This window comes from Pleurodeles waltl, chromosome 4_2 (genome assembly GCF_031143425.1).
Source record: "Pleurodeles waltl isolate 20211129_DDA chromosome 4_2, aPleWal1.hap1.20221129, whole genome shotgun sequence".
Classification (NCBI taxonomy): Eukaryota; Metazoa; Chordata; class Amphibia; order Caudata; family Salamandridae; genus Pleurodeles; species Pleurodeles waltl.
The window spans coordinates 407,405,542-407,423,076 of record NC_090443.1 but is presented as its reverse complement, the minus strand read 5'-3'; the positions used below and the strand labels follow the sequence as shown (position 1 = coordinate 407,423,076).

Here is a 17,535-nt window from a genome sequence, read left to right as displayed (position 1 = left end):
ATGGGGAACACCGCAAATAGACCTATTCGCAACAAAAAACGCAAAATGCCAAAACTTCGCATCCTGGTACCCACAGCCTCACTCCCAAGGCAATGTGTTATAGATGAGTTGGTCAGGGATATTTGCATATACTTTCCCCCTCTCCCACTCCTTCCGTATCTGGTATACAAATTGAGTCAAAACAAACTCAAACTAATACTAATAGCACCAACTTGGGCACGACAACCTTGGTACACAACACTATTAGACCTGTCAGTAGTGCCTCATATCAAACTGCCAAACAGACCAGATCTGTTAACTCAACACAAACAACAGATCAGACACCCGAATCCAGCATCGCTCAATCTAGCAATTTGGCTCCTGAAATCTTAGAATTCGGACATCTAGACCTTACACAAGAATGCATGGAGGTCATCAAACAGGCTAGGAAACCTACTACACGACATTGCTATGCAAATAAGTGGAAAAGATTTGTTTATTACTGTCATAATAATCAAATACAACCATTACACGCGTCTGCAAAAAACATTGTAAGCTACCTACTACACTTACAGAAGTCCAAGTTAGCTTTTTCATCCATTAAAATAAATCTCACAGCAATTTCGGCTTATCTGCAAATTACACATTCTACTTCACTGTTCAGAATCCCAGTCATAAAAGCATTTATTGAGGGTCTGAAAAGGATTATTCCACCAAGAACACCACCAGTTCCTTCGTGGAACCTCAGTATCGTATTAACACGACTTATGGGTCCACCATTTGAACCCATGCACTCTTGTGAGATACAGTACTTAACATGGAAAGTAGCCTTCCTAATAGCTATCACATCTCTCAGAAGAGTAAGTGAAATACAAGCCTTCACCATACAAGAACCCTTTATACAGATACACAAACATAAAGTAGTTCTTTGCACAAATCCCAAATTCTTGCCAAAAGTCATCACCGTTCCACTTAAATCAAACAGTGGAACTCCCAGTGTTCTTCCCAGAACCAGATTCTGTAGCTGAGAGCATTACATACATTAGACATAAAAAGAGCACTAATGTACTACATTGATAGAACCAAACATTCGCAAAACAAAACCAATTGTTTGTAGCTTTCCAAAAACCTCATACAGGGAATCCAATATCCAAACAAGGCATTGCCAGATGGATAGTTAAATGTATTTAAACTTGTTATGTGAAAGCGAAAAGAGAACTGCCTATTACACCGAAAGCACACTCCACTAGAAAGAAAGGTGCCACCATGGCCTTTCTAGGAAACATACTAATGACAGAAATCTGTAAGGCAGCCACATGGTCTACGCCTCATACATTTACTAAACTTTACTGCGTGGGTGTGTTAACAACACAACAAGCCACAGTAGGACAAGCAGTATTAAGAACATTATTTCAAACAACTTCAACTCCTACGGGCTAAACCACCGCTTTTGGGGAGATAACTGCTTACTAGTCTATGCACAGCATGTGTATCTGCACCTACACATGCCATCAAACGGAAAATGTCACTTACCCAGTTTACATCTGTTCGTGGCATGAGACGCTGCAGATTCACATGCGCCCTCCCACCTCCCCGGGAGCCTGTAGCAGTTATAAGTTGATAAAAATAAACTTGTACATTTGTAAACTTGTAAATATAACACTTTTAATCACATTATGTACATACATACTTAATCCATTGCATGGGCACTATTACTATATACACAACCCCTACATCACCCTCTGCGGGGAAAACAATCTAAGATGGAGTCGACGCCCATGTGCAATGGAGCCGAAAGGGCAGGAGTCCCTCGATCTCGTGACTCACAGACTTCTTTGAAGAAAAACAACTTGTAACACTCTGAGCCCAACACTAGATGGCGGGATATGCACATTATGTGGAGCTGCAGCGTCTCATGCCACGAATAGATGTACCCTGGGTAAGTGACATTTTCCATTTAGCTCCTAGCGACCGTAGTGCATTACACATTTTCAGGGCTGTATTGATGCTATAAATAAGAGCCTTAAGACACAAACTACTCACCTGTAAAACAAAAGTTCCAGCCATGAGAGTTTAAAAAGACACTGAATGGAGGGGTGGTTGTTGTTTTGGGGTTCCCACTAATTTAGTTTGGGGACCCAGAAATAATCAGGACAGATCAGGTTGTGGTAAATGTTTTGACAGTGGTCCCATTGTCATAGAACCACCACAAGCTGAGTTATGGGCAAAAATGTTTTGAAAGTGCTTGCAAAGCATTATGGGGGTGACTTTTCCCAAGTGCAGTGTATATTGTAGTGTTGACCCTACCACTGTGCTGGAGAGCTGCGGTTGAGGATTTCTGTGTTTTTTAGTAAAGCATTTATCAATTATAAGTGTTTTTGGGAAAGCTGTGGAGTGTGAAGGGGAGAGCCAAAAGAAATGACTGATCAGATACGTGTGAACAATGTGACCAGATTTCCAATACTGCAGAAGGAGTTTGCGCTGTTCGTGCTGTGAGCGCTATGGCTGCCATGGAGCACGAAGGGGAGAGAAAAGAAGAAGAAAAAATAGTTAAACCACGCTGGAGTATTGTAGGAGGTTGGCTCTGTATGTGCTATTTCAAAGTAAGGAATAGCATGCACAGAGTCCAAGGGTTCCCCTTAGAGGTAAAATAGTGGTAAAAATAGATAATACTAATGCTCTATTTTGTGGTAGTGTGGTCGAGCAGTAGGCTTATCCAAGGAGTAGTGTTAAGCATTTGTTGTACATACACATAGACAATAAATGAGGTACACACACTCAGAGACAAATCCAGCCAATAGGTTTTGTTATAGAAAAATATCTTTTCTTAGTTTATTTTAAGAACCACAGGTTCAAATTCTACATGTAATATCTCATTCGAAAGGTATTGCAGGTAAGTACTTTAGGAACTTCAAATCATCAAAATTGCATGTATACTTTTCAAGTTATTGACAAATAGCTGTTTTAAAAGTGGACACAGTGCAATTTTCACAGTTCCTGGGGGAGGTAAGTTTTTGTTAGTTTTACCAGGTAAGTAGGACACTTACAGGGTTCAGTTCTTGGTCCAAGGTAGCCCACCGTTGGGGGTTCAGAGCAACCCCAAAGTCACCACACCAGCAGCTCAGGGCCGGTCAGGTGCAGAGTTCAAAGTGGTGCCCAAAACGCATAGGCTAGAATGGAGAGAAGGGGGTGCCCCGGTTCCGGTCTGCTTGCAGGTAAGTACCCGCGTCTTCGGAGGGCAGACCAGAGGGGTTTTGTAGGGCACCGGGGGGGACACAAGCCCACACAGAAATTTCACCCTCAGCAGCGCGGGGGCGGCCGGGTGCAGTGTAGAAACAGGCGTCGGGTTCGCAATGTTAGTCTATGAGAGATCTCGGGATCTCTTCAGCGCTGCAGGCAGGCAAGGGGGGGCTTCCTCGGGGAAACCTCCACTTGGGCAAGGGAGAGGGACTCCTGGGGGTCACTTCTCTAGTGAAAGTCCGGTCCTTCAGGTCCTGGGGGCTGCGGGTGCAGGGTCTCTCCCAGGCGTCGGGATTTTGGATTCAAAGAGTCGCGGTCAGGGGAAGCCTCTGGATTCCCTCTGCAGGCGGCGCTGTGGGGGCTCAGGGGGGACAGGTTTTGGTACTCACAGTATCAGAGTAGTCCTGGGGTCCCTCCTGAGGTGTTGGGTCTCCACCAGCCGAGTCGGGGTCGCCGGGTGCAGTGTTGCAAGTCTCACGCTTCTTGCGGGGAGCTTGCAGGGTTCTTTCAAGGCTGCTGGAAACAAAGTTGCAGCCTTTCTTGGAGCAGGTCCGCTGTCCTCGGGAGTTTCTTGTCTTTTCGAAGCAGGGGCAGTCCTCAGAGGATGTCGAGGTCGCTGGTCCCTTTGGAAGGCGTCGCTGGAGCAGGATCTTTGGAAGGCAGGAGACAGGCCGGTGAGTTTCTGGAGCCAAGGCAGTAGTCGTCTTCTGGTCTTCCTCTGCAGGGGTTTTCAGCTAGGCAGTCCTTCTTCTTGTAGTTGCAGGAATCTAATTTTCTAGGGTTCAGGGTAGCCCTTAAATACTAAATTTAAGGGCGTGTTTAGGTCTGGGGGGTTAGTAGCCAATGGCTACTAGCCCTGAGGGTGGGTACACCCTCTTTGTGCCTCCTCCCAAGGGGAGGGGGTCACAATCCTAACCCTATTGGGGGAATCCTCCATCTGCAAGATGGAGGATCTCTAAAAGTTAGTCACTTCAGCTCGGGACACCTTAGGGGCTGTCCTGACTGGCCAGTGACTCCTCCTTGTTTTTCTCATTATCTTCTCCGGCCTTGCCGCCAAAAGTGGGGCCTGGCCGGAGGGGGCGGGCAACTCCACTAGCTGGAGTGTCCTGCTGGGTTGGCACAAAGGAGGTGAGCCTTTGAGGCTCACCGCCAGGTGTGACAATTCCTGCCTGGGGGAGGTGTTAGCATCTCCTCCCAGTGCAGGCTTTGTTACTGGCCTCAGAGTGACAAAGGCACTCTCCCCATGGGGCCAGCAACATGTCTCGGTTTGTGGCAGGCTGCTAAAACTAGTCAGCCTACACAGATAGTCGGTTAAGTTTCAGGGGGCACCTCTAAGGTGCCCTCTGGGGTGTATTTTACAATAAAATGTACACTGGCATCAGTGTGCATTTATTGTGCTGAGAAGTTTGATACCAAACTTCCCAGTTTTCAGTGTAGCCATTATGGTGCTGTGGAGTTCGTGTTTGACAAACTCCCAGACCATATACTCTTATGGCTACCCTGCACTTACAATGTCTAAGGTTTTGTTTAGACACTGTAGGGGTACCATGCTCATGCACTGGTACCCTCACCTATGGTATAGTGCACCCTGCCTTAGGGCTGTAAGGCCTGCTAGAGGGGTGTCTTACCTATACTGCATAGGCAGTGAGAGGCTGGCATGGCACCCTGAGGGGAGTGCCATGTCGACTTACTCGTTTTGTCCTCACTAGCACACACAAGCTGGCAAGCAGTGTGTCTGTGCTGGGTGAGAGGTCTCCAGGGTGGCATAAGACATGCTGCAGCCCTTAGAGACCTTCCTTGGCATCAGGGCCCTTGGTACTAGGAGTACCAGTTACAAGGGACTTATCTGGATGCCAGGGTCTGCCAATTGTGGATACAAAAGTACAGGTTAGGGAAAGAACACTGGTGCTGGGGCCTGGTTAGCAGGCCTCAGCACACTTTCAATTGTAAACATAGCATCAGCAAAGGCAAAAAGTCAGGGGGCAACCATGCCAAGGAGGCATTTCCTTACAAGTATATACCAAATTGAGCAATTATCCATGTAACTGGGTCAGTCTGCAAGGTGGTAACAATCGCCCCAAGGCGAGACAAACACAAAGCAATTACCAGTGACATCAAGGGATTTTTTTAAAGGCAAGCCCATTAACTAGTGGGGTGGGGGGGGGAGAGGCGGCATGATTAAAAGCACACAATATTTACACCAGGTCAAAGTCCTTGTGTGCTCGACCTAACCAGGAATACCTACACCCTGGAGCAGATCCATACCTTTCAAAATAATCTTAAGGATATTTGCATGATGAATAAACTAAATGTTCCATGCTGCTTTCCTTGGACCTCTCCACCTGCTTCTACACAGATCACGTGTCACATCTATGGAGATGTAAGTACATAATATGTGTAGCCAGGGACCTTTAAACATACTTCACTTTATCAGTAAGCTATATTAGGGTTTGGATAATGTCTCAGGAGTATGTCTGCAAAACTCAGTCTGCCCTATTACAAGTGCTTTCTGTCCTAATGCACTTATAATAAAGCATATGGGATATCTGTTGAAGTACCCATCTTCCAAACTCTAGATCAGAATCTTAGTCTTCATTTTTCGGTTATACATGTTTGCGTGCCTCCCAGTATATTTAAACCACTTCAATATTTGCTTAGTCCCAGATAACTTTCTCCGTAGTTCACATTTTAGCGAGTGTGCTGGCATTGGGCGTCCTCTTCTGCACATGAAAATCAGGTTTAGGTTCTGTTTTCTTTTGCTTACTACCAGTTTTTAGTTTGCTCTCATTTTGCTATGTTTCCCCAGCATTCCCATTTCGAATGGGTCTGGAATTGTTCCAGATTTTGTCCATGTTAGCTGCCCTTTTGTAAGCCTGTATAGGTGTAATAGAGCCAGACATGTTGGCTTTGTGAATGCTTGTTCTAGTTTTCTGGCTGTAGAGCCTGTGATGCTTTGGTTAGATTTTGTTTTTGTAGACAAACCACTGACTGCAGTTGGTTCAACAAGTGTCAACTTAATCTGCTTTTACTGCAAGTGTGAAAGCAAATCTCTTGTCGCATAGCTATGCTTTGTAATGGGCACTCTTCTTAAACTGCTGTGTAACCAAGGATAAAATCCATTTGCCGTATGAATCTTGCCGATTCTACTTCTTACTGTTCTATTGTTATGAGGTTACTTTTTATGGCATAGCTATTAAAACTAGTGAGTATTATTGCAGTTGCTAATGATGTAACTGCCTGTGTATTGCAGGAGTCCTGTCTCTGCCAGCACTGCTGCGCTTTAGCCTTTAGAGTAAATGGCATTTTTCCATGACATTTAACACCACTGGTTTATCGTGGGTTTGACATTGGTGCCACGGTTTGCTCTTACTTTGCCTGATTGTTTAATCTGTGAAGCGGTCTGGGTGAGGATAATTACTACAATTCTGGAAGTGCAAGCTGGTACAGCCACAGCCAAATCTGCAGATGATGATAAATATGTTGGTAGGGACATCTGATTAGTATGAAGATTACCAACCTCTCTGAGCGGATTGCATGCTGGTTTATGCGGTTGCTCTTGTGTGTATAGTGCTTACTTCAACCCCCACCATCACTGGACATAGTTTTTAATGGAAAACGTTTTCTTCCCTCAGGTTCAGCTCCACTGGATTCAAGAGTGCTTGGAGTTCCTCTTGCTTGAAATTGGCAGGTAAATTTCTATCCCAGTATAGTATTATGCCATGTGGGTAAGGAGGACTAAATTGCAATGTAATTCGAACCGACTCATGGGTGTGGAGGTGGGTCCCTGTGCTGTTTAATGGCAGCCCTTGGGGCCTATGTAGCACTCGAAGTATACAACCACTGGCACATGTAACAGTGAAAGGAAATCAAAAGTAGGGATTGAGTGGGGTTGCTATCTTGTTCCAGGTGTGGCATGAAGCAGGGATTATTGGTCAAACAAAGGGGCTGTATCTTATAGGAAAGAAGTGTTTGGGGCAACGGGTTTGATTAGCGAGGTCCACTTGCAAAGTAGGGTTTAGTTTAGTTCCTGCATCCCATTTGTATGTCCTGCTTAACCAGGCTTTAAGAGAGTGCGTTTGGACTATCAACTACATTAACAATTGCAGGGCTGAACAGAAGTACTAGGCTGGTTATTGTTGTGTGTACGCATATGAGGGCAAGCCAACCAACTCAGAGCTGGATGTGGTATAGCTTCGAGCAAGCGCTGCGAGGCTAGCCACTGAAAGATTCAGCATGGTGGAAATTGCCAGTAGCACACATTGTATTTTGATTTGACTATGTCAAACCCTTGGGATTATACTGCATTGAGCAACCCTTTTTGAAAATGTCATGTTAAAAATGTTTAATATCCCATGCGCTGATGAACATTCCCAGGACTTGACCAAAACATGTCAGACTGTCATGTTCTCGTTCTCTCTCTCGGTCTGTCTCTACACGTCACACCGATCTTAAATTAGATTATTTCAGATCCTTCCATATAAACAAAGATTGGGATACATCTTTAAAACATTAAGTGTTTGGTGTTAAATGGCATTTTTAAGGGAGACATTCTGCATGAGTTGTACGTTTCAGAATCGAGTTATTGAAGAGAAGACATGCAGTGCCTCTAGTATGCTTCTGTTCTTTCTCAAGACACAAACACAATCTTATGATTTGTTGTTGTTTTGTCATGTAAAAACTGCAATATGGTGCATTTCCTGGCACAGTGGTTTCGGTTCTGTTTGGTGTTGCCAGTTTCAAAGCATTTGGCTCAAACGTTGGTTGGAACACTGTAGGAAGTTGGCTCTGTATGTGCTATTTCAAAGTAAGGTATAGCATGCACAGAGTCCAAGGGTTCCCCTTAGAGGTAAAATAGTGGTAAAAATAGATAATACTAATGCTCTATTTTGTGGTAGTGTGGTCGAGCAGTAGGCTTATCCAAGGAGTAGTGTTAAGCATTTGTTGTACATACACAAGACAATAAATGAGGTACACACACTCAGAGACAAATCCAGCCAATAGGTTTTTATATAGACAAATATCTTTTCTTAGTTTATTTTAAGAACCACAGGTTCAAATTCTACATGTAATATCTCATTCGAAAGGTATTGCAGGTAAGTACTTTAGGAACTTCAAATCATCAAAATTGCATGTATACTTTTCAAGTTATTGACGAATAGCTGTTTTAAAAGTGGACACTTAGTGCAATTTTCACAGTTCCTAGGGGAGGTAAGTATTTGTTAGGTTAACCAGGTAAGTAAGACACTTACAGGGCTTAGTTCTTGGTCCAAGGTAGCCCACCGTTGGGGGTTCAGAGCAACCCCAAAGTCACCACACCAGCAGCTCAGGGCCGGTCAGGTGCAGAGTTCAAAGTGGTGCCCAAAACGCATAGGATAGAATGGAGAGAAGGGGGTGCCCCGGTTCCGGTCTGCTTGCAGGTAAGTACCCGCGTCTTCGGAGGGCAGACCAGGGGGGTTTTGTAGGGCACCGGGGGGGGACACAAGCCCACACAGAAATTTCACCCTCAGCGGCGCGGGGGCGGCCGGGTGCAGTGTAGAAACAAGCGTCGGGTTCGCAATGTTAGTCTATGAGAGATCTCGGGATCTCTTCAGCGCTGCAGGCAGGCAAGGGGGGGATTCCTCGGGGAAACCTACACTTGGGCAAGGGAGAGGGACTCCTGGGGGTCACTTCTCCAGTGAATGTCCGGTCCTTCAGGTCCTGGGGGCTGCGGGTGCAGGGTCTCTCCCAGGCGTCGGGACTTTAGGTTCAAAGAGTCGCGGTCAGGGGAAGCCTCGGGATTCCCTCTGCAGGCGGCGCTGTGGGGGCTCAGGGGGGACAGGTTTTGGTACTCACAGTATCAGAGTAGTCCTGGGGTCCCTCCTGAGGTGTTGGATCGCCACCAGCCGAGTCGGGGTCGCCGGGTGCAGTGTGGCAAGTCTCACGCTTCTTGCGGGGAGCTTGCAGGGTTTTTTAAAGCTGCTGGAAACAAAGTTGCAGCTTTTCTTGGAGCAGGTCCGCTGTCCTCGGGAGTTTCTTGTCTTTTCGAAGCAGGGGCAGTCCTCAGAGGAAGTCGAGGTCGCTGGTCCCTTTGGAAGGCGTCGCTGGAGCAGGATCTTTGGAAGGCAGGAGACAGGCCGGTGAGTTTCTGGAGCCAAGGCAGTTGTCGTCTTCTGGTCTTCCGCTGCAGGGGTTTTCAGCTGGGCAGTCCTTCTTCTTGTAGTTGCAGGAATCTAATTTTCTAGGGTTCAGGGTAGCCCTTAAATACTAAATTTAAGGGCGTGTTTAGGTCTGGGGGGTTAGTAGCCAATGGCTACTAGCCCTGAGGGTGGGTACACCCTCTTTGTGCCTCCTCCCAAGGGGAGGGGGTCACAATCCTAACCCTATTGGGGGAATCCTCCATCTGCAAGATGGAGGATTTCTAAAAGTCAGAGTCACCTCAGCTCAGGACACCTTAGGGGCTGTCCTGACTGGCCAGTGACTCCTCCTTGTTTTTCTCATTATTTTCTCCGGCCTTGACGCCAAAAGTGGGGCCTGGCCGGAGGGGGCGGGCAACTCCACTAGCTGGAGTGTCCTGCTGGGTTGGCACAAAGGAGGTGAGCCTTTGAGGCTCACCGCCAGGTGTGACAATTCCTGCCTGGGAGAGGTGTTAGCATCTCCACCCAGTGCAGGCTTTGTTACTGGCCTCAGAGTGACAAAGGCACTCTCCCCATGGGGCCAGCAACATGTCTCGGTTTGTGGCAGGCTGCTAAAACTAGTCAGCCTACACAGATAGTCGGTTAAGTTTCAGGGGGCACCTCTAAGGTGCCCTCTGTGGTGTATTTTACAATAAAATGCACACTGGCATTAGTGTGCATTTATTGTGCTGAGAAGTTTGATACCAAACTTCCCAGTTTTCAGTGTAGCCATTATGGTGCTGTGGAGTTCGTGTTTGACAAACTCCCAGACCATATACTCTTATGGCTACCCTGCACTTACAATGTCTAAGGTTTTGTTTAGACACTGTAGGGGTACCATGCTCATGCACTGGTACCCTCACCTATGGTATAGTGCACCCTGCCTTAGGGCTGTAAGGCCTGCTAGAGGGGTGTCTTACCTATACTGCATAGGCAGTGAGAGGCTGGCATGGCACCCTGAGGGGAGTGCCATGTCGACTTACTCGGTTTGTCCTCACTAGCACACACAAGCTGGCAAGCAGTGTGTCTGTGCTGAGTGAGAGGTCTCCAGGGTGGCATAAGACATGCTGCAGCCCTTAGAGACCTTCCTTGGCATCAGGGCCCTTGGTACTAGAAGTACCAGTTACAAGGGACTTATCTGGATGCCAGGGTCTGCCAATTGTGGATACAAAAGCACAGGTTAGGGAAAGAACACTGGTGCTGGGGCCTGGTTAGCAGGCCTCAGCACACTTTCAATTGTAAACATAGCATCAGCAAAGGCAAAAAGTCAGGGGGCAACCATGCCAAGGAGGCATTTCCTTACAAACACTTACTTGCATGTGGTGATTGACTTTCTTTTTTTCTTTTTTTTTCTTCTATTTTTTGCTCCTCTAATCCAAAGCCCTTGATGTCAATATTATAAGAGTAGTGGACAGAAAAGATTTCTGAAAACTCAAATACTGAGGCTTGAGGACTAGTTCTGGAGCAGTAGACAACACTTGTGCTGAACTCTGCTTGACATGTCACTTTATTTTGTCTTGTAGATTTGCGCTCCAGGCTGCACCTAGAATGGTAAATATCAGCTGCCATAGAATTATTTGTTTTTGTCATTTGTCAGTATGGAAATGTTAATGTTGTGTAAATGGCTTAGCCGGCCTATAGGATGAAGATGGGAGGCATATACATCAGATTGCAACTAATAATTAGTTTGGAGAGGCGTCTTAAGGTTGGTGGGCGGCTGGCGCGTGCTGCTATGATGACTGTTTATTTGCTACTCTTGACTAAGAGTATGATGAGAGCAGTAACCAAACCTTATACGCTGAGAGCACGCTGATGTCCTGCAGTGGCTTTGGTCTTACGGTAAAGTTTTACTTAATGATTTTTTTTCTACCCCTTAATCTTGACTTCTAGAATTGTCCATCTGCCTCCCAGGAGAATCCCTTCTCAGATGTGTACTCAACAGGACAAGGTGAGTTCAGGAATATTTCTGCTCAGACGTTCTCCTTTCAGCGCTCAGTCCAGAGTGTGTATGATGAGCACATAGTTCAGCTGATTCTCTATGAAGAACAGTCTTTCGCTCCTAGCTGATGCATCCTCCAGTAAAAAGGTGCTGCCCCATTTTCCCTTCTAATATCCCAGGTTTGACACTCTTTGTGTGACTAAATCGAGAAGCTTACCAGTCTCCATCTATCAGTTGGTATAATCCTGAAGCATGCTTTCCAACCGGCTCTAGTGCTAATTGCATTAACTGAGTCAACAATTGTATCTAGTAGAAGACAGTGGTCTTTATCGCTTGATGCTATCTGCCTCTGACCAGTTTTTGCTGTCATGTTTCTTTTTCAGGCTGCATTGTTTGTGACTCTTGGAAAACAAATGAGCCAGGTTAGTATTTGTGTGTTGAGGGTTTTTTGCATCATTGACTTGTGTATGTAAAGCTGTGTGCCAACGTGGGCCAGCAATTTTCAAAAGCTGTTTTCTTCTTCTTTCTAATGACAATCTTAACTGTTCAGGCTGTTGCTTATAGCCAGTAGAATGGCTTGATGCTTTGCTTTTTCACGCTTCTACTTATTGGGTAGGGCACTACTAATGCAATGACGTAATCACTTTATCCGGCAACATGGTATGGTATTTCCAATGCCACTAGACACCTGCAGTCCTGCTCTGCTATTGGCTTGGCTGTTCAGTGTTTGAGAGGGGTTGATTGGTACAGTGTAATGCCAAGCTTGATTGCTTCATTTGTACTTCATAATGCTGTGTTACCATGGGATTTGTATGTGATGATTAGAATCAGGTCTCTGATCCATATGAGGATACATTCATCAACCTGATACAGATGCCAGTCTGGCTGTAGTATTTCTACAAAACTAGTGTCCTCTCCAACTGAACTATTTAATTCTGTTTTTATTCCCAGATGTTAAAGGGGCCAGCTCTTAGGATTGTTGCCTGCGGGTAAGTTTGCCTTGGTTATTGGGATACGCCGAGAAGCCTTGCTTAGCATTTGCAAGTTCACCCTCCTTGTCTTTGTAAGTGCTACTGCGCATCCCCCAGTCCATATTACTGGTACGTGGTTAAACAGTCATCCATTCAGTGCTTCCCTTAAGCAAAGCCTCAAGTGGTAGATGTTTTTTTGTGTGGGGATATTGTGGAGGCCAAGGGAAATTAATAAACAACCAATGATGAAACTGATTCTGCCATATGAGTAATGCTGATTATACTCCTACCGTTCCATTTGTCTGAGGTTGTTTGACTAGGGTAGCCCTTGGCTTGGTGTAGATACAAGTTAACTCCACCCTAGCGCCTGCTTGTGGACCTTTTTTCAATGCTTCTTTAGCCACCAGAATAATCTTTAGGGGGAGTAATGTGGCCATAACAATGAAAATACTTCTCTGCCTGGAAAATAGAAAACAACGTATGCGTTTTTGTTTTTAGGTGAAAATGTCAGCTCTTGGTAGTCTGGAGCAAAGGATTTCTGAAGCTTGCCTGTGCAGATCCTTCGTCAGGTGAGATAATTGTCCGTTGGTAGTGTTCACTTTCATAATTGGGATGTATGATAGTAACTTGAACTCTCTCACTGAGCGCCTGATGAAACCTACAAGAACTTATTCATCCAAGACTTTTCACTAGACAGGATTGTGGTCGAAAGCGCAAGCATTAAGGAACCCGCTCTTTTCATTGCAAGAGATTGATCTACCTGTAAATGTTCGATTATGTTGTGGGATGGAGCCTATAATCGTAACATATAATATCATTAAGGTAGTCCGTTAACTTGCTTGATTGTCTTTTCTTTTTTTTCAGTAGTGTTTAATGTCTGATTTGATTGAGCTCCCAAAACAGCTTTCCCTCGCATTCAGGTCCTCTCAGAAAGTATTCTCTGTACAGAGATTTGACCTTTTGATGCTTTTCAAAGTTGTAGACTATGGCTGAAGTAGTGGGTTTGATGTTTCAGTCCTGGAGAGGACCTAGAAGTATGGTCAGGGAGTGAGTCTTTATCGAGATTTATCTGGGTGACTAAAAAATACATTTGTCTAGGAATTTGTGTTCTAGTTTTTTTTTTTTTCTTTGATTTACAGTTGTAGTGTTCCACCTAACAATCGCTTTGTCACAATTGTCGGAAGTATAATCTTTAGATTTAACAATGTTGTTTCTATCTCAATGGGATGAAAAGTAAACATGCAGCGCCATGTGTTGGTGCTCAGTGGAAGGCCCTTAACGCGTTTGACCGGGCACCTTTCTATTGCTAATTGCTATATTTGGATGGTTACCTAAAGTACTTTTTTTTTTTTTTTTTTTCCTTCCGAAAATGTTATTTTGAATGATATTTTAGAGTGTTAACCTCCACGATAATCCAGTGTAGGAATTAAGCTAAAGGATAATTGTCCTTGCAAAGGCTTGTTTCAGTGTTTGCATTTAACTAGTCACACAGTGCTTTTTAAAAAGTTATAAATTGAGGTTAGCGTGAAGTACTGGTGCAACTTTGGAATGTGACGTAGACAGGTGTAGTGCTTTATTTCATGCCGATGTCCTCCTTCCATCAAAATATTTTGACATTCCCATTAACGTCTGTGCACTGATGCCTAAAAATAAAAATTTAGGCAGGTTTAATGTAACTTTTCGTCTGTTACGGCCCAACTGGATGTGTGAGGACCATTATTGGATTCCCATAATTTCAGATGTACGTGTAGAATGCTGACATGCTGACACTCCGTTTACCATGATTTTTGTATTTGTGTGAGGTAAGTTCAGATTGCTCCTTAGCACTTTAGCGTGAATGCTGAAGCTTTTGCACCTTTCGGGGGCATGGATGTATAGTGTAGCTAGCAGAGGCTGTGATGTGAGATGCAAGAGTAGTGGACAGGATTTTTCCTATAAACCTAATCTGCTGAAGCTGTGAAGTTTTTGTCTTGTATTACCAGGAATCTTGTGTCTAAAATGTATTCATTGCTTTTAGGAACAGGAGATGGACAGACAGTAAGGAAATGCCTCCTTGGCATGGTTACCACCTGACTTTTTGCCTTTGCTGATGCTAAGTTATGATTTGAAAGTGTGCTTGGGCCCTGCTAACCAGGCCCCAGCACCAGAGTTCTTTCCCTAAACTGTACCTTTGTCTCCACAATTGGCACAACCCTGGCACCCAGGTAAGTCCCTTGTAACTGGTACCAAGGGCCCTGATGTCAGGGAAGGTCTCTAAGGGCTGCAGCATGTCTTATGCCACCCCTGGGAACCCCTCTCAGCACATTCACACTGCTTGCCAGCGTGTGTATGCTGGTGGGGAGAAAATGACTAAGTCGACATGGCACTCTGAATGCCATGCCGCCCTCACACTGCCTGTGGTAAGTCACCCCTCTAGCAGGCCGTACAGCCCTAAGGCAGGGTGCACTGTACCACAGGTGAGGGCATATGTGCACGAGCACTATGCCCCTACAGTATGTAAGGAAAACTTTAGGTATTGTAAGTGCAGGGTAGCCATAAGAGTATATGGTCTGGGAGTCTGTCAAACATGAAATCCACAGCACCATAATGGCTACACTGAAAACTGGGAAGTTTGGTATCAAACTTCTCAGCACAATAAATGCACACTGATGCCAGTGTACACTTTATTGTTAAATACACCCAGAGGGCATCTTAGAGATGCCCCCTGAAAACATACCAGACTTCCAGAGTGGGCTGACTAGTTTTTGTCAGCCTGCCACACACCAGACATGTTGCTGGCCACATGGGGAGAGCCTTTGTCACTCTGTGGCCAGGAACAAAGCCTGTACTGGGTGGAGGTGTGTAAGGAAATGCCTCCTTGGCATGGTTGCCCCCTGACTTTTTGCCTTTGCTGATGCTATGTTTACAATTGAAAGTGTGCTGAGGCCTGCTAACCAGGCCCCAGCACCAGTGTTCTTTCCCTAACCTGTACTTTTGTATCCACAATTGGCAGACCCTGGCATCCAGATAAGTCCCTTGTAACTGGTACTTCTAGTACCAAGGGCCCTGATGCCAAGGAAGGTCTCTAAGGGATGCAGCATGTCTTATGCCACCCTGGAGACCTCTCACTCAGCACAGACACACTGCTTGCCAGCTTGTGTGTGCTAGTGAGGACAAAACGAGTAAGTCGACATGGCACTCCCCTCAGGGTGCCATGCCAGCCTCTCACTGCCTATGCAGTATAGGTAAGACACCCCTCTAGCAGGCCTTACAGCCCTAAGGCAGGGTGCACTATACCATAGGTGAGGGTACCAGTGCATGAGCATGGTACCCCTACAGTGTCTAAACAAAACCTTAGACATTGTAAGTGCAGGGTAGCCATAAGAGTATATGGTCTGGGAGTCTGTCAAACACGAACTCCACAGCACCATAATGGCTACACTGAAAACTGGGAAGTTTGGTATCAAACTTCTCAGCACAATAAATGCACACTGATGCCAGTGTACATTTTATTGTAAAATACACCACAGAGGGCACCTTAGAGGTGCCCCCTGAAACTTAACCGACTGTCTGTGTAGGCTGACTAGTTCCAGCAGCCTGCCACACCAGAGACATGTTGCTGGCCCCATGGGGAGAGTGCCTTTGTCACTCTGAGGCCAGTAACAAAGCCTGCACTGGGTGGAGATGCTAACACCTCCCCCAGGCAGGAGCTGTGACACCTGGCGGTGAGCCTCAAAGGCTCACCCCTTTGTCACAGCCCAGCAGGGCACTCCAGCTTAGTGGAGTTGCCCGCCCCCTCCGGCCACGGCCCCCACTTTTGGCGGCAAGGCTGGAGGGAACAAAGAAAGCAACAAGGAGGAGTCACTGGCCAGTCAGGACAGCCCCTAAGGTGTCCTGAGCTGAGGTGACTCTGACTTTTAGAAATCCTCCATCTTGCAGATGGAGGATTCCCCCAATAGGGTTAGGATTGTGACCCCCTCCCCTTGGGAGGAGGCACAAAGAGGGTGTACCCACCCTCAGGGCTAGTAGCCATTGGCTACTAACCCCCCAGACCTAAACACGCCCTTAAATTTAGTATTTAAGGGCTACCCTGAACCCTAGAAAATCAGATTCCTGCAACTACAAGAAGAAGGACTGCCTAGCTGAAAACCCCTGCAGCGGAAGACCAGAAGACGACAACTGCCTTGGCTCCAGAAACTCACCGGCCTGTCTCCTGCCTTCCAAAGATCCTGCTCCAGCGACGCCTTCCAAAGGGACCAGCGACCTCGACATCCTCTGAGGACTGCCCCTGCTTCGAAAAGACAAGAAACTCCCGAGGACAGCGGACCTGCTCCAAGAAAGGCTGCAACTTTGTTTCCAGCAGCCTTGAAAGAACCCTGCAAGCTCCCCGCAAGAAGCGTGAGACTTGCAACACTGCACCCGGCGACCCCGACTCGGCTGGTGGAGACCCGACACCTCAGGAGGGACCCCAGGACTACTCTGATACTGTGAGTACCAAAACCTGAGCCCCCACAGCGCCGCCTGCAGAGGGAATCCCGAGGCTTCCCCTGACCGCGACTCTTTGAACCTAAAGTCCCGACGCCTGGGAGAGACCCTGCACCCGCAGCCCCCAGGACCTGAAGGACCGGACTTTCACTGGAGAAGTGACCCCCAGGAGTCCCTCTCCCTTGCCCAAGTGGAGGTTTCCCCGAGGAACCCCCCCCTTGCCTGCCTGCAGCGCTGAAGAGATCCCGAGATCTCTCATAGACTAACATTGCGAACCCGACGCTTGTTTCTACACTGCACCCGGCCGCCCCCGCGCCGCTGAGGGTGAAATTTCTGTGTGGACTTGTGTCCCCCCCGGTGCCCTACAAAACCCCCCTGGTCTGCCCTCCGAAGACGCGGGTACTTACCTGCAAGCAGACCGGAACCGGGGCACCCCCTTCTCTCCATTCTAGCCTATGTGTTTTGGGCACCACTTTGAACTCTGCACCTGACCGGCCCTGAGCTGCTGGTGTGGTGACTTTGGGGTTGCTCTGAACCCCCAACGGTGGGCTACCTTGGACCAAGAACTGAACCCTGTAAGTGTCTTACTTACCTGGTAAAACTAACAAATACTTACCTCCCCTAGGAACTGTGAAAATTGCACTAAGTGTCCACTTTTAAAACAGCTATTTGTGAATAACTTGAAAAGTATACATGCAATTTTGATGATTTGAAGTTCCTAAAGTACTTACCTGCAATACCTTTCGAATGAGCTATTACATGTAGAATTTGAACCTGTGGTTCTTAAAAT

At 46.4% G+C, this 17,535-nt stretch overlaps 3 non-coding genes and 1 pseudogene across 3 annotated transcripts; all 4 read left to right on the top strand.

The window, feature by feature from the left end:
• Positions 1-6,673: 6,673 nt before the first annotated feature.
• LOC138294385 (small nucleolar RNA SNORD74) lies at positions 6,674-6,752 on the top strand. Its single transcript, XR_011203401.1, has one exon. It is a non-coding gene; the product is annotated as a small nucleolar RNA SNORD74 (small nucleolar RNA).
• Positions 6,753-10,750: 3,998 nt separating this feature from the next.
• Positions 10,751-10,818, top strand: LOC138294423 (small nucleolar RNA SNORD75). The gene has a single exon (XR_011203431.1). It is a non-coding gene; the product is annotated as a small nucleolar RNA SNORD75 (small nucleolar RNA).
• Positions 10,819-11,370: 552 nt separating this feature from the next.
• Positions 11,371-11,446, top strand: LOC138294400 (small nucleolar RNA snR60/Z15/Z230/Z193/J17; annotated as a pseudogene).
• A 1,072-nt stretch (positions 11,447-12,518) lies between these two features.
• On the top strand, positions 12,519-12,591 carry LOC138294376 (small nucleolar RNA SNORD47). The gene has a single exon (XR_011203392.1). It is a non-coding gene; the product is annotated as a small nucleolar RNA SNORD47 (small nucleolar RNA).
• The last annotated feature ends 4,944 nt before the right edge of the window (positions 12,592-17,535 follow it).